Below are 25,071 nucleotides of genomic sequence, written 5' to 3'. Positions count from 1 at the left end.
ACGTTTAGTACTTGGTATATCAGAGAGCAGGCATGCTTTCAAATACTTACTTGTCCCTGCACAGCCTCTTTGTTTCTCATGTCTTCAAAGGCTGTACCTGCTCATCTGTGTGCAGCTGCTATTGCCTGAGTTGTTCCAGCTTTAAGCTTCAATTTTTCCACTTCTGCTCACAGTCCGTACCCTCAGTGTGAGGCAGTTCCCTCAAAATGGGTGCAGATTACTCATGAGTGTATAAGTGAAGTTGCTGGGAGAACTGTGAACTAAAAAAAAAAAAAAATATTTTTTTTTTAAATTCATAAACTGCACAAAGCAGAAAACATAATCCTGTATCTTTGAAAATATAACCTCAACAAAAATAAATAGGGACCAAGTTCACAAATTATTTCAGCAAGTCCAAACACACTAACTGTGGGTTCATCTTATCTAGGTGAGTAGGAAATTATTTTAGAAAACGTATCGGGGTGGTTTCGTGGGGTTTTTTTAAGAAACAATGCATCCTTCAGTCACTGATTCTGAAACGATAATGCAGTTTAAGGCAAAAACCTGACAAGATTATGTAAAATTAACACTGCTTACAGTAACTGTTTCTTAAATTAAAGGTCTGGTAGCTCAAGAGCTGCTGTGCTGCAAACAAAGGCTTGCTCCTGTTTAGAAGGGTCTTTCAGGGAGTCCTCAGCTTCTGTTTTTCTGAAGCAGTATGTGCACACAATCTGGTTGGTCCCTGTTGGTGCAAACATCTCTTCCTCTGCAGCTTCTGTAACATGAAGCTGTACTTCTGTATTTCACCCAAGCCATGCATTTATGCATAATTTTGGAATTTCATCCTTTCTTTTCCTCTTTCTTTGAAACACTTTCCCAGTTGTCTTGGTAATCTCTTTTAATTGTGTTATTTACAGTTTAAAATATTAACTTTAATTTTCTCAAATACTGCAGAACAGTTTTTTGCTAATGAAGTTTACTACAGATTACCAAAATCAGTAGATAATTCTCTTCATTTAAATGAGTTCTGAATTAATCTTTGAGTCATGTAAAGCTGTAATGTTTTAGGATCCCTTTGAAGCATTTCTCCTGCATATAAGTGACATGGTTTGGTACGTATGTAAACGGAAGGCACTCATCAGTTTTCAGCTGTCATGACTTGGATAAAGTCCCTGTATCAGCTATTTTAGTTTTAGTACCTTTTAGAGCATGGATTGCAAACCCTGAAAAAAAAAAATAGCAAAAAAAAAAAATTACAAAACATTTGCAGAGTTTTCATAAAGTGAATTAGTAGGAGACATGAACTCATCAAAGATAGCTCAATGGATTCTATTGGTGACTCCTACTGACCTCAAATCTTACCCTATATAAGAAAAATCTGGGTTTACAGCTTTCAAGAAAAACATTTAAAGGTTCTAAGTGTCAAACAGCCAGTAAAGATACATTATCATAGAATCATAGAATCTTTGGGTTGGAAGCTCCTGCTTAATTTTTTACACAATCACACTTTTTTCTAACTAGTGGAATGCAGACCAAAAAAAGCCTGGGTCAAACCATGAAGCTACTAATCTCCAAGGCAGACCATCACCTCCTCTCCAGGACCAAGACTGCTGCTGGAATGATAAACGAAGCATGCCCTATTAGCACTCTGCAGATACAGCGAAGACTTCCCTTATCAGAGTAATACAAGCCTTTCGGAAGCAATAAATCTAATTTCCATATGTTGTGGGTTAACCTCGGTAGGCAGTTAAACACCACACAGCCGTACCCATAAATAGATTTGATATCATGCAATAAGCTTTTGAAATATCTATAAAAGATCAAGACAGAAAAGATCAAAACTTGGTAACCATGAAAATTCAAAAAACCAAAACTTATGTAAGTTAAAAAGATTTTGTGGGAAGAAATGTATGTTTCCAGAGTTAAAATTTAATTAAATCAGCTCATTAGTTAAGCAGAATCAATGTAACATGAAATCCTTAATTCCAGACAAATGTGCAGTGTATTTTCTCTACGCAGTTGGAAAAATGGTCAGACTGGAATTTAGAGTGTGACAAAGATCAAAAAAGGTACTTACTTCATCCATAACAAAGTGAACAAGAATAGCATAGCAAAATATGAAAATATCAGGTGGTATGGTTAAAATAGCGTCACTGTGCATGAGTTCTATAAAAGCATGATTTCTTATTTTTGCAAAAGGTTAAGACAAGATGTGCAAAAGGAAAAAAAATAATATAATTTAGACCTTCAAATTTCTTTTGAGAGGGTCCTTGGAAAAAAGGTTTTAAAGGAAGTATTAATAACCACACAATGGGAAATAAGATATAAGATGGATCACAAACCAGTTAGGAAAAAAGAATCATAAATGGCAATATGAAAAAGAAATAACCTTTTGTAACAGAGAAGACGACTGAACTACTGTGGTTCAAGTCTTTTAAGACATGGATATACAAGAGACTAAACTTACAGATGCACATTATTAGTTGATTAGGTAGGAAAAACAACACCCGGTATCGTTAACTATTCCAAAAACACTTAATTAAACAACATGGTTGACAGGATGATAAATTCAATTTAATTTAACTTGGGAAAGAAAAACCTATAATATATAAAACATTAACGGTTTTGCAATGACTGTAGATGAAGCATGACAAATTGTGAAGGACACAATTAAAAGCTGTATGGTTCTAGAGCAATATTTTAAAGCTGGATTATCAAGGATGCTCCAGTATCCTGAGCACTAGAAATACCAGCTTCCTTCATTATGCCCTTTGCCAGGAAAAATTCTTCAGATGCAGCAGAAGAAAAAGAAATAGTCTTTAAAAGCCACCAAATTTAAAATTCTGGCTAGCCTGTGTGAATTATATGTCTTTTTGTCAGGGCTGTATGCTCAGATTTATTCTATGTTAACGCTGCTATACATTCTGATGTATTGAGCCTTGGATCACTTGATGTGCCAGACCGTCTTGAAAGAAGAACAGCATAGACCAAAATAAGAACTAGGATACTCCATTGTTTATCCAAACACTCATGGGTGTGTGTCTTTGCTCATGTCATCTTTAATATCCCCTGAAAACAGTGAAGGAAATGTAATCAAAATTACGTGAAAACAGGATGAAGTTACAGAACAAGAGCTGGAAACTACAGTGTAATTCAGTCCTCTGTCCAGGTCTGCTTCCCTTCTAATGCCCCTTGAACACCAAGGGTTTAAGGAGAAATAAGAAACTCAGCTAATGGATTTCTTGGCACAGCGCCTTTATTTTTCCAGGGTAGCATAATTTTACATTTACATTTCATTAATAAGTTTTACCCTCAGGGTTCAATTCTAATTAATTAAATGTGGGAAAAAAAGGCCAGGTGACTTTCACCCCTTCAACTGCAGCTTGAATTTAATCTTTTAAAGGCAAGTATAAACACCAAGCCTAAAATATAATTGCTTTACCAGGAAAAGCTAAACTCAACACAATAAACCCCAACCCAAATAATCCTGGATGCACAGGGCGAAATTTGAGTCTTAGTACAACTATGTGCATATGTAAGCAGTCTAAACTTTTTTCTGTTTTTCAAGTTATTTTTTATCTTCCCCTTTAGAAGCATAACAGATCTCATAACAGGTGTAGTACTCTCCATTCTTCAATTATGAAATATTATTATAAGTTTTCCACTACTCAATTCCTAGCATGTATTCCTCTTTCTCACAAGAAATGGCAAAGCTACAATTGTTTTTTCTAATGAGACTGTGCTATGGCAGCATCCTTAGCAGGTGCTCATAGGTTATTATAGGAGCTATTGACACCAATTCTTGGTATGTGAAACAACGATTACAAAATAGAGCTTGCCAGAAATCTTCATTCCACAGAAGGCTTTGATGTTTGGAACTCTTTTTTTCATGAAGTAGTCTGCAAAGCAGCTCCAGAGATATCTTTAAAAAAAAAAATTAATTAAATCCTTTGTGTTCCAGATAGAGGCTAGATAATATGTAGTAATGGGGATGCTATGGGAATGTTGGGTGAATGTCTCATTCTGGAGAATTGCTCAGTGAAGGTAGACATTAGCATAAACTTAATAAAACAGTGGTATGTCAGTGAGATTCGATATTCTTTTTCATCGCACTCTTCTGGCACAGGTCTCAAGCACTGCCAAGTAAGTTCGTTCTATAAACTGTTGAACTTACCACCAGCTTTGACCTCTGCTAGCAAGATGTTTTCAGGATAACAGTATCCATAGCATTTTAATTCAGTACACCTCTACACAGAGGCCAGCCTTTTGTCACCAGCATACGTTAAAGTTCACCTTCAAGTTCAGAAACTTACTTTTCAGTTGTCAAAGAAAATAAATGTGTTTTCTACAGTATTTTTATATGGCTTGTCTGTCATGCTTAAATATTCCATATACTCCTATTTCATCTGGTGGGATCCAGTCCCCTTCATGCTGTTACCCGCGTACCAAAGCACACTTACCTCTCCAAAGCAGCATGCAATTTCTCATGTGCTTTACGGGGAGGAGGAGTAGTTGTACTGTACCGTAAGTATCCTCATCCTTCCAGGGTGGTTTTGTTAGAGCATTCCATCTTTGAAATGTCATTAAGCTGCTTACCTGTAAAGAAATAGAGGTGTGCTGTGACTCAAAATCAGGGGTCTCATAAATACAGCTACCTAGTTTATAATACATTTGCGTGCAGCAGAGAAAGGGACAGGATTCTGTGACCTGAAAGTCCTACCCAGTCCGGCACTCCTCGTTTCCGTTGTTCAAAGTGAATAATGTAGCAAACTTTTTATTCTTTATACATCTCTAAAAACTTACCTGCAGGAACGTACCTTTTTGCAGTCACATCCCTTTGGCATTTCTGCATAATGCATCCAAGAAAGATTTCTGTATACATTGAATTTACTTTTACTGTTGCTCAAGGCCACAACTGCAGAAAATGTACTGTAATTCACATTTTGAAATCTGTGAATCTCACAGAAGCAGGCTGAGTACCTAATCCTGCTAAATGCATAACAGAGTTCAGTTAATAGCACTTTATATCTCCTTTAAACTAGACATTGCTTTTCATTGATAGAGACAATGGAAGAAAATAATCATCAGAAGATGAGATTGTCCCAAAATGGAAAAATATTGGGTGGAAAGAACCTTCTGGCTTTTATGAATTACATTAGTTTATGAATTTGCTGTGGGAATTATGTTTTCCCATGTTCTCTTAATTATAAAACCAAAAAAATCCTAAAAAGAAATAAATATAAACCCAAATATGACCCCTACTACTTGAAATGTAATTGAATCACACATGTAAGTTGTCTATTATACAACAAGGATTTAAAGAGCTAAAAAAACCTACCAGGACATGCTGCAGAACAAATGCAATTTCACAACTATTTCAGTTGTCATATATAGTCACAAATACAAACAGATTACTAGTAAATACACATTTATTAGGAGAGCAGTAAAAATTAATGATTGTTGAAGACCACTTATATTTGCAAGATTTTTTTTTTTATTTCTTTTTGTGGGCACCTTTCCTGCAAAGTTTACACCTTCTGCTTTCTGGAAGCACCTTTGCTGAAATATTGTGTCACATCATAAAATCAGGATATATTAGAGATGAAACCTGGAGCACCAGACCACATTTCATCTTGCTTGTATCAGCCTGGCAGTAACACCCAAAGAGGAGCCAAAATCAGAAAAGGTCAAAGGAGCAAATGTCAATTCACAAACTGCTGCACCCAGGTAGCTGCAGCCTTCTGTTAGGTCTGGTTACCTAACACCTAAGGACTCCACAGACAGCAATAAATAAATACCTGTGCAGTGACCTGGATCACAGCATTCTGCCCCATTTGATCTTTGAAGGTGAATATATTCTTTACTCCAAGTAAATGTACAATGTAAACACCAACACGGTTGAATTTATTCCCATATATTCCACACAACTGATAGGTCAACTTAATGATTTCTCAAGTTAAGATGTTTTACTAGGAAAAAAAAATGCTCAGTTGACATTTTTTGTTCTTCATTTCAGAATGCTGATTACATATAAACCAGAAAGTTTCAGTGGTTTACTTTTCATAATGTTGAGCGGAATGAAAAAAATAAATTACTAAAAATCTCATGAGCCTATGACTAACAACTCCACTCCTCAGACAGAGCAGTTCTTTCAAGCAGAAAAGATAGTTTCCCAAGAATAAGGCCAAGACAACAGAATGAATTCCCTTAATACAGGTAAGACAGTCCAAACCGTACTCCAAGTGCAAGGCTGATTCCCTTGAATTGCCACTTCCTACACAATACAGACAGATACATAAATCACATCGTCTGCCAAAGGAAACCAGCAAGTAAAAAAGCTTCCCCGCTGCTATAAAGGAAAAAAATTAAAACAATAAAAAGCCTGGTGTCAGTTTTTAGCACTGTTACTAAATGACTACTAAAATATACCATTTTGTTACAGAATACAGTAAGGAATAAAACAGAAAGAGGAATAATGAAAAATAGAAGATGGGTGAACACTGTCCCTGTGATTCCTCTGATTTCTTTGGTTCCTAGACCAAAGAGAAATTACTAAAAATTATTGCTGTTTTCATTGTTTATTTTGGTGGTTCAGCCTTAAATAAGAAGCAAGATAATCACAGGATCATTAAGGTTGGAAAAGACCTTTAAGATCATCAAGTCCAACCATCAACCCAACACCACCATGCCCACTAAACCATGTCCTGAAGTGCCATGTCCACACATTTTTTGAACACGTCCAGTGATGGTGACTCCACCACCTCCCTGGGCAGCCTGGTCCAATGCTTGACCACTGAAGTTCATCACCTCCCAACTTGTGCGGTCAGAAGTGTCGCTGGCAAAGGACCGTCTTCCATAAGAGTCCCTCAGACTGTGACTTGCCGGGTGGTTCCCACCAAAGGTCTTTAGTCCCCTCTGAAATAAATGTACTACAGACTTTTAGGGCTTTGCCACACTCTGAATTCTGTCAGAGCTAAGGCTTGCATGGTAATGAACATTTCATAGGTAACTGGAGTTGCTGCTCTTTAGCAGTGTGCTTCCCTCAGAATCAGAGGAATCACATCGCCCGTGATAAATACACTACCTAGAGCTTCTAACTGTGAGCTGTAAGACTGTATCTCAAAATACATTCATGTGCAGTTTCCATTGTGGTATATCTGAATTACAAAATTTTTGTCACTGTCCTTTTGTTAGTAGTTAATGCACAGGCTAAAATAGCTGGCTCAAAATCCAATGTGACCAATGACATTAATTTTTCAAATAATTCAATATATTGAGTGTGCAGTTTTGCCATGAAAGGAATCAAGATCAAGGAGACACATTTGGGCAAAACTGGCATAAAAACGTACCACATTCAAGGACAAAAATGCTTCACAGAATGGATAACCCTTGGACTAAATCTCTAACCCTTGGACTAAATCTCTCAATTTCACATTAGGCTTGCAAGGGAAAGCTATGTTTGTAACATGCCTATTTTAAAATAACTAGAATAACTGTACTATACTGAGGATTAAACTTTCATTCTTTTTTATGTTTATCAAATTCAAAAGTGTAATATTCGAAGGCTTTTTAACAAATGAAATATTGCCATTAGGGTAAAACAGCTGGGGAAATAACTGCAAATTACAGCTGAAATATCTGTATATATTATGTATATAGATATATAGAGGAATTATATCTACATACACACATGCAGTTAATTTCCACTTATAATATATGCATTAATATATAGAAATAGAGAGAAATCATATGTAGCAAAATATACTTGGCTAAGTATAAAGAAATCATATGTAGAGAAATATTATGTATCTAGAAAATAGAAATATGTCTAGAAATCATATATTTTTTTAATCATATTTCCATATATAAAGAAACCATACACAGAGATCTGAAAGATATATGGTGAAAAAGGAAATAATGCAGAACTGAAATCTGACAAGGAGACATCATCATGTCATGGGGGACAGGAACAAAAAGTAATTAAAACTGACTCTACTGCTTAGGTATCTCAGATCAAAATTAGTTATCTGGAAAGCTGGAGACATTTCCATATGAAAGAACAAGGTACCTTTGACTTGGTTTGTTATTCTATTATTTTTCATCATTTCAGGGGTTTTTTTATTCTTTTCCTTTCCTTTTTCACCTCTGATATATCAAATAATAAAATTTTATTTTCTATTTTTTTCACACATTTTTAGTCCGTAATTTGGTTGTTAAACACAGTTTACTTCTACCAAGAAGCTGAGCATTAGTCTTTACCAATTTAATGTCCCTCAGAGCACTTCTGGGTCATAAAAAACCCTATAAAATTTATTAGCATTTACCTGACGACTTTGACTCTCTCTTTTTCTGTTTTGTACAGCATAGCTATTTTTCTAATAAATGTAGATGTTCAAATTATTTTTTTTCTGCACTTTTTCTTCTTACATATATAGTTTTCTTTTTCTAGAATCTATAACTTCTCTGTTCAGAAATGAACTAAAAATTTCTATAATCGTGATCCCCACAAGATGTACTTCGCTATTTTTCATTATTATTGCCCTACTTCAGTCATTTTTGTAAGTATTTGAGCTGCCTGACAACAGTGTTTATAGTCAGATATCTTTTTCTTTGAAGAACATCATGCAATACCGTGGTTTTTGAAAAAAACTTTTTTCATTAAAATATATCAACATATATATATAAGAACATTTAAGGACAAAAGCATAAAGTATTTCACATCAAGATGCAAAACTATCAAGTTCTAAGGAGACAGAAACACATATTTTTGGCCAGCACTACTAAAAACCAGTTTTAAACATAGTTGTATTGTAAGTCTTGCCCAGACAGTCTGTATTTGTGAAGCAAAAGCATAGCTATATGACTTCAATGGGATCACAGTGGCCCTCTTTTTTTAAGCATAATTATAAATCCAAGCCTCAGTAATTACTTGCTTAAACTGGGAAGGCATAGGGAAATCTATTACTTTTCCTTGTGTTTAGTCTGTAAGAATAATATTTTTTCACTCAGTCTCTCAATAACCATTCATTTCCTTTAAATACCTAGAGCATTAAAGACTAGATATCTTTCTTCTAAGATGGCATAACTTCTAAATTCAGTGGAGTTTTTTAAATGCAGAATTACTACAGCCATGATTGTAGTAAATTTGTCTTTGACAGATTGCTCTCAGTCTCATTTAATGGTAACTATAGTAACAGAGTTCTGCAATTATCAGTTGTGAGTACATGTTCTATCTAAATAAATAAAGATATCAACTAGGTTATGTCTTTAATTACATGTGCATAAATAAGAGCTAATCACAACAATTTTAAAAGGATCTTTGCATTATTGAATTTTTAATCTTGTAATAGTATTGATATTTAGGTATGTGTTTAATTGCTGTCTGAAAATATGTTGCTAGCAGGTAATTGTGTTGCCTCCATTTGAATAGGCACTGCAAAAGTTTCACTTACTGGGAGGAAGGTGTACGGTTGTTAAGAAAATAGTCCTGTGTGATGGTAAAGTCACCTTACACTTTTATGCTATTATTACCCTTTGCTGCTTGCGGTTCAACCTAACAAATGACTATGAGTGATAGTTAAGGAAACACCAAGCCTTCTCTTTTCAGTCAGGTAAGTTTAGTCAAACACAGAACACTCAAAAGCTTTACATGGGGACAGAAGCCAGATTGAAAAGTTTAAAATGTCTTTGATAAAATAATCATCCAAATAACACTTGTTAAGAGGACACGACAGCCCCTACTACTCTTCAACCCATTCAGTCAATTTCTAGCCCACCAATACAGTTGATAGCAAACCATCACCGCTCTATTAAACATAATCGCTGCCATACTGGTAACGTTTTAGCTGGACTCTTCCAACGCAAGGACTTCATCGCAATTAAAACACAGGAGTATCAGAGCAATTCACCCAGAGAAATACTGTTCCAAAAATAATTGGTTGGCTACTGCAGTCTTAACACCCTCCACTTCTGCAGATTCATTATAGTGCTCCCATGACAGTATTACTGTGTTGAAAATCTTTCTGCTGGCTTTGATTACTAACTTTATTCCTCATGAATGAAAGTGCAGAAGCATTTAACAGTTAACATTTTTCTTCATGATTTCCCACCAACTTTCATTTCCAGTTCCTTGAAGTTCCACTTGATATTAAAATTCAACAATCATCACAGCTCAAGAGAACATTAAAAAAAACAAAAAAGCCCCCTCACCCAAAAAAGAAACCCAACAGGATCACCCAGGCTCTTTTCTTGCACATTTATTTAATCCTTCCTTGGTTTTTGTCATACCTGTTTTGGAAGACATTTTCATTGACCTAAATCTATCTCTCAAGTGCACATGGTTCGGCTTCAGTAAAACACTGCCGCAAGAATACTGACAAAAGACACAATGGTCTATGTAGTCTGCTATCCTAGTGAATTAATTTAACTTTCAATTTTATTCTCTTTTACTATTACTTACTTCAAATACAGGAACACCCACAACATTTAGGGCAAAAGTGTCTTCTGTGATCAACACTGCAGATCCCTAGGAATCCCAAACATGGAGCAAGAGTAGAATATATAATACAAACCTGCAATGCAGGTAAGAGGTACACAGTGGATGTCAGAGAAGTTGGCCTTGAGGAAATAATGGAAGCCCAGTGATGACATCCATATCCATTTCCACAAGCCTCATTATTTATTCTAATAAAAGTAGTAATTATTTGTTATTCTTAATGAATGTAATTGTCTTATAGGTAAATCTTTATTTTTAAATATTTTCAAATTAATATGTAATCACATTCTAACTTTATAAATCTGTGTTTTTTCACTATTGCATGGAAGTCTCAGAACAACTTTCACTGAAATTAGATTGCCCATTTCTGTGAGGTAAATTAACTTATGAACTGGAAAAAAATTCAATTTAAACATTGTGTTGCACAGATAATCAGGAGGATGGAGGTGGAGCTCAAGCAGCCAAACTTAGAAGTTATGGAAAGCAAACATTGATCCTTACTATGTTTTCACTATTTTTAAATTCCACTCCAACAAAGCTTTTGTAAATTGAGAACTGGGGGCTTTTTCAGATTTTGTTTTTTATTTGGAAGTCCACATGATCTTTGAATCATCAGTCCCTCACATTATTATCCTTTTCAGCCATGAGATCTTCATGATATTAACATCATTTTCCCTTCTCCCCTCCCGCTTGTCATGTTGACACATTGAATCTCATCTTAAAATAGCTCTAATACTGCTGTAAACATTACTAAAGCAGAGCTTTTGCATGCATATTGAACTATATTTTCTTTGCAATTTCCTGTATTAACCCACATAAAAAACCACTGTAAAATCAGTCTTAAAATAAAGACTTTGAGGTAGCAGGAAGAAATTCTCATTGTACATTTGTAGAGTTTGTGTGTTGGATTTGTAGCAACTAAAGGTATGACACTGCTGTAAAGGAAATGTCAAATACCTTTTAAATCATAGTAATGTTAATATTGAGCAGCATTTACAGTTGAAATAAACTGAGTGGAACCTTTCCTTGGTGCCATCAATACTCTGTTAAGCTTTCTGGTTTGAACTGGAAAATATGAATCTTATCTTACAAGTCAATACCATGCCTTCAACTGAAATAACTCATTTCCGGTATTTTTATCTCATAGATACAGCCTATCTTACAGAAGAGTCCAGCAAGAATCAATAAAAAGTATTTGGGATAAGAAAAGCCAGAGCCTAAAGAAAATTTGAAAATAATATATTTGGATAGGAGCCGAAAAAAAGGAGAAATAAGATACAAAATAACTATAGGTATTTGAAGGTTGATTCTGGCACGTCTTCATTTTCACATACTAAAGATTAAGAGAACATTTAATGAAAACAAATCCTTAGACCTTTGCAATGGTTCCTTTCACTTCTTGAAATTTACAGAAAGACTTTAGCAAGCTCAGTGAAAGCCATATTAACTTTTTGCTGACTTCAAGACTTTTTTTCTTTGTTATCTGAAACTGAAATAGTCCACAGATATAACATTTTACTTTCAAACATAGAAGTTGTTCATGTGCATAGTCAGGTAAATAGGTCTTGACACTGTTTTGGGGCATTTCTTGAATTAGCTTATATTCATATTAAAATACTTGGATAAGGTTTTAAGTGATGGAAAATAAGCCAGTATCCCACAGTACATTGACATATGGTCATATTTACCATCAAATACCATATTATATAGGTCAGACTGAGTCTAAGTGGGCAGACTCCTCAGTGGCACAGCAAAGATGAATTTAAGAAATGCTGGGTCAAATACAACCTGCAAGCTACAGGTTGTATATATATCTACCACTACAGGAACAGCCTAGATGCTCTTCTGGTCTGTCCTCCAAGACCTTCCTTCACAGATTCCCAGACATCATCAGGCTTGGGGCATGTTTCTGTTGGTTCCTTGACAAGGTAACTTACTGCTTGTGGTGCGCACAAGGATGAACACATAGACAGTAAATGCGCGTAGGTCTGTAGGCAGCACCATGGGGGAGGACATCAAGAGACCTCACACAATCATTCTGCAATGGCCAAGTCTCCCATAAAGTGTACAGCTCAAAAAGATTTCCACAGCGGAAACAGAATTTCCAAAAACAAAATGCCACAAAAAGCGCTTTGTTCCCAAGATAAGTCCTCCTCCTCAGGGAAGGCAACTTTTCACCGACAAACACAACATTGTGAGCCCTGGAGTGCTACAGAATGTCCTTGGACCGTATGCATCTGAGGTTCCACCACTCTGAGCTTAGGGGTAAATGGAAAGATGGACAAAAAGCATACACCCCTCTCAACTGTGCCAGTATTATGTTACCAAAAAAAAGCATTTTCCCCACCCTTTCTTTGGCATGTTCTGGCAAGGCTACAGGATAAGGCATCCAAGTGGTAGGAGACTTATAAAGTTTGTTATCAGCTTACAAGTCAGGCATGTATGTTGTAATAATAATATAAAAATATAATTACAGCTTTTCAATGCCAAAAGAAATTTTTGCCCAAGTAGTAAAAACTCATTTAGGAGCGCTGATTTTTATTCTGACATCACCAATAGTGGATAAATTCAGAATATTTGGCTGGAGCACTTTTTCAGTCCTCTGAGAAAACATTAATAATTTCCTCCTACTAATTAATCATCTATTTAATTAAGCAGCAATTAATTAAACAGCATAAATTTTCATGGAGAAAGTGCAGCCTTAGAATTTTCCAGGGATTGTCTGAACTTTACAAACTTATTGAGCCCAATAGCCTGAGAAGTGCGGTAAATAAACTTAGCATTTAAAAGAGACAATTAAGTTATAAAGTCATTTAAATATTTGTCATTCAGAAAGTTTTTCTGAACTGCACAGCTAAGTGAAAAATTAAGACTATTCTACATTATTAAAGTAAGGTATAACTGGCAAAACTGTACAGATCTTATACAGATGGTGGCAAGGACAAGCATCCTGAAATACTATCTGAATAAAGTACAAAAACAATATCCATGCAATATATCATATGATCACACTTTGATATTTCGTCACAGTGAGAATTCAGGTAGTTGTCCGTGTTTCCATGAATCCATATATCTGTGTTTACAGTTGCATTAATAACTTACAAAAGGTGCTTCTTCTAAGTCATTTACTTAAACACCAAAGTTTAATGTGAACTCCTACTGAATACAGACCATCTAAACAGGTCTGCAATGACAAACACATCATAATAGCGGGGCGGGGCGGGGGGGGGAACGAGAGGCAAAGTTTCCTATCACTTCCTTATAATCCCTTTCTTTCACTGTACAGAACATAATTGTGTCACTCTAGCTGGAAGATAAACTCATATTTCAAATACAACCCAACCTTATTTTGTAATGGTCCATCTTTCCTGAAATATTCAAAAAGAATTCAAAAGAATTGTGTTATATACACTTCAAAATAATTGCCTGCCCCAGTTATAAAACAAGTATTTTCATGTCATTTTTTAACTAGACCGTTCTTTTTCTTCCCATAAAATAAATTTACATTTATTAACTACATTAGTAAGTAAATTGGTGACTGCTCTGTATTAAATGCCTTGCCAAAGCAAATTTCCTCACAGATGTGCCAGCAGTTGTTTTTAAATCCAGTAAATCTTGGTCTAAAGCTATGAAATACATGACGCATGAGTACACAAGGTATTTTGCAGTCCTGTCGCTCTTCAGAATCCAAGTTGTCAGGATAAATATTATCACACAGTTTTCTCAACAGATTGCATTGCCGTCCAAAGAGACACAATCTGTTATCACTTCCTGGGGTCAAGAAGATTTCTTTGGACCTGAATTTGTTTGTATCATAAGTACCCTTCCTTTGGAACAGATCCTCCTAGAAGCTATGTTAAGGCACATGGAGGACAAGGGAAGAGATTCAAGACAGCCAGCATGGCCGCACCAAGGGCAAGTCCTGCCTAACCAACCTAATGGCGTTCTACGATGAAGTGACCACATCAGTGGACAAAGGAAGAGCTACAGATGTCATCTATCTGGACTTCTGTAAGGCCTTTGACACAGTCCCCCGCAACATCATCTTCTCTAAATTGGAGAGATATGGATTTGATGGGTGGACTGTTGGGTAGCTCAGGAATTGGTGGGATGGTCACATCCAGAGGGTAGTGGTCAATGGCTCAATGTCCAGATGGTGATCGGTGACAAGTGGTGTCCCTCAGGGGTCTGTATGGGTCCCAGTACTGTTTAATATCCAGAAGGACATGGACAAGCTCAAAGAATGAGCCCTTGTGAATCTTATGAGGTTCAACAAGGCCAAGTGCAAGGTCCCGCACCTGGGTTGGGGCAACCCCGATATCAATACAGGCTGGGGGATTCATAAGGGATTCTTCATAAGGGAAGCAGCCTTCATAAAAAGCAGCCCTGCTGAGAAGAACTTGGGGGTACTGGTGGATGACAAGCTGGACATGGGCCAACAATGTGCACTCACAGCCCAGAAGACCAATGGTATGCTGGGCTGCATCAAAAGAAGCACGGCCAGCAGGTTGAGGGAGGTGATTCTGCCCCTCTACTCCACTCTGCTGAGACCCCACCTGGAGTCTTGTGTCCAGCTCTGGAGCCCTCAGCACAGGAAAGACATGGACCTGCTGGAGCGGATCCAGAGGAGGGCACAAAAATGATCAGAGGGGTGGAACAGCTCTCTTCTGAGGAAAGGCTGAGAGAGTTGGGGTTGTTCAGCCCAGAGAAGGGAAGACTGCAGGGAGACCTTACCGCAGCCTTCCACAACTTATAAGCCCCCTTTAAGAAAGATGGGGACAGACTTTTTAGCAGGGCCTGTAGCAATACGACAAAGGGCAGTGGTTTTAAACTAAAAGAGGGCAGATTTCGACTAGGTATAAGGAAGAAATTTTTCCCAGTGTGGGCAGTGAAACACTGACACAGGTTGCCCAGAGAGGTGGTGGATGCCCCATCCCTGAAACGTTCAAGGTCAGGTTGGACGGGGCTCTGAGCAACCTGATCTAGTTGAAGATGTTCCTGCTCATTGCAGCGGGACTGGGCTAGATGACCTTAACGGTCTGTTCCAACCCAAACTATTCTATGATTCTTTACCTCCCTCCTTGGACATGTACAAGAGGGTAAATATTTTAACTAGCTGTTTTTTAAATTGGCAAACCTAAATTATTAGAACAAAAATCAACAGAAGAAAGAAATAATAGTGAATGATACTATTACCTAACCTGCAGTCCTCAGTACCAAACATAATTTTTTTTCAGAGGTGATAACAGAAAAAAAGGGGAAAGAAACCAATCTGTGACACATGAGATACGCTACTGCATTTTTTATAATACCATATCACACCTTAAACTTCCGTCCTTCAACTTACTTGCTTTAACTCTATTTTATGATGTAATTTTTACAACTGATGATGAAATTAGAACTCAGTCTTCAATGGACTCTCTCATCAACAGAAATTATTGCATATGAAGTAGGAGATCGTTACGGTAGTCCAAAAATTATGATTTAAAATAATTAAATAATATTAAAACCACTGAAACTATTTATTACCCAGCAAAAATACTAGAGAGAACTGGACAAAAAAAATTTTCAATGAAACACGAAGATAGAAGTCACCCTGAATTGTTTTTTAATGCATATAAATTGTATCACTTTCAGGAAATAAACAACAAAACATAGGAAGGTACAGGAAGCAGAATACAAAGATCAAAATCTTAAGGCTTTCCTTTTTCTTTCTTTTTTTTTTTTTTTAATCTTCAGGGTGAAGAGGGGCTTTGACAAGATAGAGCAAGCAAATGCTTGACTCCATTTTTGTTGCAACCAAGTTTGTTGTGATGTGTGAATCGTACATTAGTGACAATATGCAGAGAGGGTTAGCAAAATAAACAGACAAAATCAATCCATCTTTATTTTTACTATCTAAAATTAATTATCCTGCTTGAAGAAACATCAGCTGTTAACAAGGGCTACGTACAAGAAAGCATCCTCAGAAGTTTGGCCTTGTTCTTTACTACTGTTTGGCTTTTGTTCATGTGTACGCACACCACCTGCATTTCTCTTTGATTTCAGGATTCAGCTGAACTGCTGCCTGCTTGATTTTATACAGTTTTAAAGAAAATAGTGACTCCCTGCTGAGACGCAGCATGACACGAGAGTCCCATATCAACTCTGATCCACACTGAAGAAACTTTGGCAAATCTGTAGGAGAAACTGGGATGCAACTGGCAGAGTAATTGCGAGGTTTACAAGCTCAATTGCTTTTGCTTGAGGGCAGGATGTATTCAACTAAAGATGAATTGATAACATGTGCTTGAAAAGTACAGTGAGGGAATCAGCTTTTTAAAAGCATGATGCTGAAAACACATATTTTTTTCATCATCTTATTTGCAAATCAACAGTCTGAAAATTTAACATGCCCGTTTCTTTGCACTAGACAGTAGTAACCCCACTCAGTGTTAAAGACCCTGAGAAATTCACTCAGTGGAAGAGAAAGCAAAGTCTCAAGGATGTAATTAAATCAGATTATGTCAAAAAGAAAACAGATTCCTAGTGGCATACTCTGTCCATAAAAAAAGAAACTTCTGAGGTGCATCAACATTTCATTCCAAAAATGCAGTTCTTTATGCTATTTCAAAATACTTCATGTAATTCCTTCTTGTGACGTAAGATTTATACCACAACTTCATACTTACTTGGTAAATAATGCAAGAAATTTTCCTCTCCCTAATCCTTCAAATTCCCAAACAGTTACAAAACCATCTCTATTTTACTTCTAGCATTTCCTTTATGAGAAATACAGGCACATGAAATGCATTTGCACCACATTTAATGCCTGCAATAATTCAAGAGGTACTTTTAAATACTATGTCCCAAGATATATGAGACAGTTTTCGACAATTCAAATGCCCCCTTTTGTGTTATTGCCAACTGTTTCATCACTCATTGCAAAGCATTAGAAGAAATAACGACAATTTCTAAATGACAGGGACTGTGCCTGAAGGCTTTTATGTGGGCTTGAATTTATTGACTTTAGTTTCTCTGTCAGGCAGAGAGAGAATAAACACAGTGCAACAAACCAATTCTTTTTTAAGAATTATAACTGCCATAACTGCTTTGGTATGGTGAATAAACTACACCAAACATGTATTTTATCATTAAAAGTGTTCTATAACTCAACATTACATAGAAATGCATTCATAGAATTTAAGGACAGACAAGTTAGGAGGCAAACTACATGAACCAATATATTTAGCTTCAAGAAGCTTCAATAAGTCTTCCTAAAGACACATCACAACGGACAACTGGCAAAAGGTTCTTTAAAAATTCAGTCACATCAGAGAGTGAATTCTGGGTATGTGGACATGGATGAGAGAAAGAGAGAGGAATTAACAGGCTCAAGACATTGCTGAGAACTCAGAGGTCCTCCTAAATGCCCTCCCCAGTACCCCACAGCTGCAATCAGCGTTAAGTTTGTTTCACTAATCTCGCCTTTTCTGCTCTTCCACCAGCCAGAAAATGCAAGGGAAGCTTCTGCATATGCAGATAGATAGATAGATAAACTATCTATTTGTGGAGGCAGTAGTGAATATAGGAAAGATCTTTCTATATCTTCCAATTTTTAACCTATGCAATTTAATGTGATGAGTGATTAAACATTACATCTGTTGATGTCATTTGTTTGCATGGATGGAAACGCTGTGGCCCCATAATTTCAGTTTCATTTGTACTAAGAACTCTTACATTCATTGCTCTTTCTGCTATGAAACTGAGCAGCCCTTCAAAATACAGTTTATGTTTTATGATGCAAATAAAAAAAAGCCATCTTACCAATCCTTTCATTCTTCTGTTCAACTCCAGCAAGTTGCTATCGGAAGGCGATAATCCAGAGCAACTTTTTATTGATCGGTAATTTCACTCTTTGCTGCAACCAAGTGTGAAATATGCAAAAAGAGAAGAATACAGTGGAAATCAAGAAAAACACTGTCAACCTTTAACCAAGTTTGCACTACACACTACCTTTTACTGTTCAAAAGAACAGTGAGGTGGACTTAGTGAAATTTATTATAGACAGTCCTTTTAAAATTATTTGCTGTTTCTTTCAGCTTTTAAAATTGTCAAAACTCTTTCTGTCTATGTGTTAGTGAAACATAGGTAATAGTAAAGAAGGTCAGGCTGAACTTTTCTCTCTGTAAGGCATCTCCTGGTTAAACTGACAAAACAATGTTTTATATCAACTCTGAATTTTGTTATTAGACGTGACTTTCTCATCTGTTGATTATAGGCTCTCACAATCTGTTACAGTATTATTTTTCTGTTCCTAGAATATTCCCAAAAGAATGGAAGTTCAAGACAAAACCATGCCTTAAACCTGCAGTGAATGGGTTTCAGCATCACTTATTTCCAGAAACCCAAGATAAATTTGACTGGGATTTTTTCATACTGTTTTGAGAAAATGCATTACTAGATGAAACTTTTTTTTCTTTCCGCCAATAAATCATATAATGGGGTGGAAAACAAGATAAAAGGAAATAATTTAACTCATTTATATGTGTTCATCTGTACCAGCTGCTATCATCTTATAAAAATATTGAAGGCATGTGAATATTGTTCTGTAGATGCAAAATCTGTAAGAAGTTACAGTTTTCTAGCTGAAACAAGAAGTTGGGTCACAATTTTTTCATTTGTTGTTTGTTTGCAAGCAAATTAAAGCATGAAATAAGATTAGTCTTCTGGGTGCTACAGACTGAAGTATGCAATCAGAAGAGGTTACCTTCTGAAGAAGGTTTTAGGAAGAAAGAACATAAAAGAAGCTAGTTGATTTGAAGAACATTGTCCATATTCTCTTGGGTATTTTATATTGGTGCCTACCACCCACAGAATTTGAATGAGAACTAGATATTTAAATACCCCTGACAAATGCGGTTTAAGGGCCTTCTTCCCTCCCTATTTCTTATGAATAACATCTTCATTTACCTAGCAATTGTCTATCTTTTCCTACTTTTCATTTTTAAATAAGAACAGTAGAGACTTCACCTCCTTCTTTTGTTCTTTTTTTAGACCAATGACTTTTAGTATTTATCGCCAATGATTTTTAGTTCTCCACTATGGAAAGCAACAGGTGCCATTCCAATACTATTTATTAAACTTGAATGATGGGTAACTTCTCTCCACTGTTAATTGCATCTGAAGAGATGATCTAGATATTTACTGACCCAGTTCCCAGGATCCACATGCTAGACCCTTACTCTTGCACATTGCTTAGGACTGAGTGCCATGATTGTTCATGAATGACTCCAGCTCCTGAAACAACACAGGAAACCCTGAGAGCACTTGTTGGTCTATAGGACAACTACTCCTCCTTCCCCAAGGACAGTGTGGCTCCTTGTGCCTCCCCATTGCCCAGGAAGCCTCCCAGCCACCTCCAGGACCATGAGTAAGACACCATCTTCCTTCTGTTCTTACTTGCTTATGACTGGAAGCAAGTTGGCGGTACTTAACAGATGAGGTTGCTGGGAATGGAGAGGTGGTATTGGAGAATTATTCTCTCTGACCTGTCCTATTGTAAAGCAAGTTGTCAGCACCTGCCTTAAGGTGAAAGGAAGATCTTTATTTAGCTTGAACAGAAAGACCTTGTGTCCACAAAGTTTGATAATTTCTAAAGTTTATTATAATTTTCTTCTTTCAGAGTCCTATACAATTGGACTTAAGGTAAAGGCTTAATTACACAGCAATATCTTTCATGTCTTTAAGACACATGTACACAGAGTAAAGCTTTATAAAGATCTTACAGTTTTCTTAATAGCAAAGCAATACCTTTCTTTCTTCATCACATCATTAAATATGGTCAGTTATTTGGGATATCTTTCTTGGTGTAAAACTCACGTGGCCTTGCTCACATTGATCAAAATTTAAAGCACACCATTATTTGCAGTATCTATAGACAGACGAAAATGGTTTCTTAATTACTACTTTTATTGGAAAAAAAAAATCATCTTTTTATGTTACAGTCAAGTAAACATATACTGCTGCACCACATTGCAGTTTTGGCACTGCACCACTAATATACTACCTATGAAATATATTCTCAAAACCAAACCTCTAAAAATAGGTGACAACTGGAAAAAAAAATCATCATCAGAGGAGTTAACTAAGGTAGGACTGCCAGAGTGCATGACAGCTTCTGTGTTTTTGGTTTGTACTATGAGGTTTCCAGCATGACACTGAAAGCTTGGTTTATCCAAAGCACAACTTCATTTACAAGTAATGTCACTCAGAAAAGAACTGTGCTATATTTACTAGTCATATACTACATACATTTCTGACAGTTCTTTCAAACTTTCTTTTGAAGTATCAGAGCATTACTTGTTAGACATTGATACACCTGAAACTTGAGAAAAATCAATACACCTTGACCAAGAAATACCATCCTATGCACCAGAAATTGAGACTTGCTGCCAGTAAGATGTTTGAAATATTCAAAAAGTACTATACTTTCACTTATTAATTTAAGTTTAAAGATCTGCTTAACTGCAGCTATATGAGTGTATCTTCTAATTGGAATTTAACTCTGCAGTCTGGGAGCTCTGGCAGAAAATCTGCATTCTAGGGTCAAAGCAAAGTGAAACTGAACAAATCTGAGTCTTTTACAGCTCTGTAAGCACACTTATTTTCTAAAATTCCTGAAGTGTAAGCACACACTGACGGTGCTGTTAAAATTGCCCCTTAGTGCATGAAAACTACTACAGATACTTAGCATCACAATTTTAACACTTTACTGATACCAAGAAGCTAAAAATAAGTAATTAAGTTAAGCATCAAGCGAATTATCAAAAAAATATACTGGGATGTATAAAAAAAAGTCATCCTACATAGATGTAAAGATACTGGAATTTGCTGCATAGAAAAACATAATATAAAGAAAATTATTTGAATAGCATATCTGAAACCATGTCCATTAGACTCAAACCATAATATAATCAATTTTATAATCTAATCTTAAGTGGTGATCAAAGCTACAGACTGGGAAGATTCTAGAGAAATTTACTTTGAGCAAAAAGTCAAAGGAGAAGATTGTGTTGAAAGATTTACATATATAAAATTCAGAGAAACCAAGAGGTTTTGTTAGTTTTTGAATAAGCTGCCACTACAATAGATGTAAAAATTAAAATCACCACTTCCCACCCTCCATAAAAGATAAATTTGCATTGTTCCACAAAAAACTTATTTTTTCCAGTGCGGAGGAAGAAAAATCTGTTCTGTCAGCTTTCCATTTCTATGATGGCCACAGCAGAAGGCAAATGGCTATTGTAGCCTGACATATAATGAACTGTCTCTATTAGGTACAGCTGTTGTTGCATTTCTATTTTTCCTAAACTTTGAAACACCAAATAATACCAAACATAGGACACTAATTTTGGAATGCGTCTATGGAATAGAGGTGTAGGAAGAGAGATGGCCGGTGAAAACTGAGGCAAAGAAGGCACTGAGTACCTCAGCCTTCTCTTCCTCCGTCATTACCAGTTTGCCAGTCTTGATCATTGGGGGGTAACCTTTTTTTGACCTTCCTTTTCTGGCTGACATATGTACAGAAGCCCTTATTATTCTTTGCATCCCTTGCCAAGTTCAGCTCCATCCATGCCTCAGCCTTTCTGACCCCATCCCTACACAACCGGGCAGCATCCCCATACTCTTCCCAGGATCCCTGCTTCCACTGCCTGTGCATTTCCTTCTTGCCCTTTAGTTTGCCCAGCAGGTCTCCACTCAGCCATGCTGGTCTCTTGCCTTCCTTTCCTGATTTCTTACACCTGGGGATTGAGAGCTCTTGCTCTCTATGGAAAGCGGCCCTAAAGATCTGCCAGCTCTGTTCTGCTCCCTTGTCCCTGGGGGCAGTTTCCCAGGGGGTCCTGTTGACTGACTCCCTGAAGAGCTGGAAGTTTGCTTTTCTAAAATTCAGGTCCTGATTTACTCTTCACCTGCCCCATATCCCTCAGGACTGCAAACTCCACCAGTGCACAATCACCGCAGCCCAGGCTGCCTCCAATCTTGTCATCACCAATTAGCTCACATACATTGGTGACCAACAGGTCCAGTATGGCATCCCCTCTGGTAGGACTGCCTTACCTGGCACAGGCAGTTATCCTTCATAGTCTCCAGGAGTCTCCTGGATTGCCTACTGCTAGTTTTCCAGCAGATGTGGGGGTGGTTGAAGTACCCCAGCAAGACGAGAGCCTGCGAGCACGATGCCTCCTGTAGCTGGAGTAGGAAGGCTTCATCAGTAGAGTCCCCTTGATCAGGCGGCCTGTAGTAGGCACCAACCACAAGGTTCCCTTTGTCTTCTCAGTCCCTGATTTTTTACCCATAAGCTCTCGACCTGCTTGTGACTATTCTTCAGAGACAGCGCTTCACACTCTATCCATTTCATGATGCAGAAGGGCAACGCCTCCACCCTTCCTTCCTCACCTGTCCCTCTGAACAGCCTGTAGCCATTGATAGCTGCACTCCAATCATGGGATTTGTCCCACCAATTTAAGTAGTGGCAACCAGGTCATAGCTTTCTAGCAAAGATACAGTAATAAAGTGAATTTGGGCACAGACTGTCATCTGATTAGAGCTGTGTATAAAAAGAGCTGAAGTAAGAAAGTTCATTGTTATGGATCATATGCCAAATTCTCCTAATGCTGTATGCCTAAATATTAGGATGAGCAAGGCATGGCACGAACTTTACTGATTAGGAATACAGGAAAAAAAAGCTAAGTAGATTTCCATTTATAAGCAGAATCTAGAATACAATTACTAGAAAAGTGGGCAGTGAAAAAAATACTAGTAATTCTCTTCATTGACAGGAAAGCCTATTAAATACGTAACTTTCTAATAGATTGAACCTTGGAGTTCTTGAATTCAATATTTTCTCTTTACTTTTAAAAGGCACCGGAGATGTCAAAGGTGATTTTTAATTACTTACTCTAGAGCTTATAAAAATTTTGTTTTCTGGTGACTGCTTTTTTCAACATAGCATGAGGGCAGAACTTAATTAGTTGACCAGATTCTCTGATTATCGTTAAAAAGCATATACTCCAGTCTCCAAGTAATACTTAAATCCCCAAACCACTTTGTAAAAGTACATAAAGTTTAAATGTAAACTACTTTTACTTATATTGTTTTTTCCAATGCTTTTTGCCTCTTAGCCTCACAGGACTCCTATTTGGTGTGTTAGAATCAGTTCTGCAAATTTGAAGACTTTTTTTTTTTTTTTTTTTTTTTTACACTAACCATTTATCAACTTGGAATATTTACATCTATTTAACTGGATTTTAGTTCCTGTAGTATTTGCATGCCAACTGTGCCTGCATTAATTTATTCTAAAAATTACCTGCTCACATGAATTTTGGGTTTCAATGCTGCAGAAAACTTGGGGTTTAAGTGACAACTCTTTAGATACATCATTGTTTCTTAATATATTACAGCTTTTTTCTGCTGCAGGTTGCACTGACAGTACCTGGTCTAAGACTGAAGAGTCCAAATGCATTTTATGCAGCATGAGCCAGGACACGCTTTTCTGTAAGAACAGCTGTCATGACCCCACTCAGTTGTGCTCAAATGCAGCAGCATCCTACCTTTGATGTCTATACTCTCATGGTACAAAAGCAGTACCTTAATTACAAGAAAAAAACAGCAGTTGTAAAATAGGATAAGAGTAATAGCAGCATGTATTAAAAGACTACTATTAGTCTTTGAAAGCATTTTCATGACTGAATCTGAGCACCGGCCTTGGTACGATATTCTGTGTAACACAGTTGTATCAAGGCAGGTTGAGAGTAGACCCTCTGAATTTTTCAGAGAAATTCTTTGCTGGGCAAGCTGAGGAAGGAGAGATTTAAAATTTTCTTAGAAGTCAGTGTTTCTAGAAAAAAGGTTTCTGCTATATTAAATAAACTAAAAAAAGAAAAAAAAAATCTTTACCTCTTGAGATAGAAGCCAGACTTTGATGTGAAATTGCAGGAATTGATATGTCCACTTACATTCAAGCCTTTTTTGAAATAATTCCTCTTTTCAGTGGTACAATTTTTGCTTCCACTACTTGCCAAGAAAGCTCTCATCAAAGCCAGTGCTAAAGTTTTTCGTCAAAATTGCAATGAAGAGGTTCAGCATGTTCCAGGCACACATTTTTCACTACCATTTACCCTCATTCCCTATCTGGTTCTGCTGTTGGTGAAAGAGCAGGGTCAAAAATTATTATTCTAAATACACAGTAGTTATGAAAATATCCTTCTGAGTTAAACAGATGACTGGTGGGTATCTCTAGCAACAGACACTGGAAAACAAAGTGTAACAAAATTTGCGCTTCGGCTAGTAAATGCTACAACTGCTTAAAAGGCCATTTTAAATGAAATTAGCATGCTTGGCACAACCTTAACTCATAGCTGTCTTTTCAGAAAATATAATTGAGTGACTGGATAGAGATTTGTGGATTTATGCCACTTTTCGGATAAGCTTCAGCACACACCATTAGAGGGCAACAATAGTTTCCCCTGCCTTAAGAAAGAGGTTGCACAGATCGTCTGCATCTTGTAATCACTCATTTCCCCAGAAGATGAAATTTAGTCTCCCTTTTAATTTTT

Source organism: Phaethon lepturus, unplaced genomic scaffold (assembly GCF_000687285.1).
Source record: "Phaethon lepturus isolate BGI_N335 unplaced genomic scaffold, ASM68728v1 scaffold2368, whole genome shotgun sequence".
Classification (NCBI taxonomy): domain Eukaryota; kingdom Metazoa; phylum Chordata; class Aves; order Phaethontiformes; family Phaethontidae; genus Phaethon; species Phaethon lepturus.
This window is presented reverse-complemented; position numbering follows the sequence as displayed.